We start from the raw sequence: 901 nt of genomic DNA on the forward strand, positions 1-901 counted from the left end.
CTGCAGTGTGAGACTATGTGTTATCTTGACTTATTAAGTTGCATCTGCTACCATGCCAGGATCTGCATCCCATACAATTATATTATTACAGAGCATTCCATTTCAAGAAATTTGCCAAACATGGTCAAATCCAATTTTCACCTTGTCATTATGGGGTATTGAGTCTACATGTGTGAAGGTGACTAAATACTTTCTGAATGAACTGTACATCAGCTGTTACAGACCAGTGCAAGAGAGTGTTAGTGTTAGAGTGTGAGGGTATAAGATGAAGAGTGTAAGATGTCTCTACGGTCTGGGGGGGAGGGGGGCAGAGACATATTTAGAAACAAACATCCCGAAGTCCCCAGCCAGTTCTATACAGAGTGGTGATAAAACGCAATGCATGTCAATGACAACACCACATACACACACATGCACATTAAAACACACTCACGCTCTGTGATGTCTGTGTATCTGTGTGAGTGTGACCTTCACCTGTCGAAACAACTGAGTCTTCTTCCTCATTGCTAATGTATGAGAGAAGAGTCGAGTGTGTGACAGACAGATTGAAAAACCTCCCTCAGGGACCTATCAAATAACACAGTGTGTGTGTGTGTGTGTGTCTTGGGGAATTTCCTCTAGGGACATTGAGCTCATTGTAGTCTCATCCCTCGTTTTTAAAGGAAGTGCCTTGAAATCGGCCTGGCTGTTGACGAGTCAAACTAAATAGATTCCAGTGTATTCTCTAGTGTCTTCGGTAAACAAGCTCAGGTGTGTTTATCATTCATTAACAGTACCATGGGTTAACTGTCGGTTGCTTTGGTTAAGCTAGTGTTTTTTTTTTCAGACAATGTAGTTTCTAGAGCGACCATTATAACTACATCAATCATTCATTCAATCAATCAATCGACATTTCTGTGAT

Source organism: Sprattus sprattus, assembly GCF_963457725.1.
Source record: "Sprattus sprattus genome assembly, chromosome: 14".
NCBI classification, from domain to species: domain Eukaryota; kingdom Metazoa; phylum Chordata; class Actinopteri; order Clupeiformes; family Clupeidae; genus Sprattus; species Sprattus sprattus.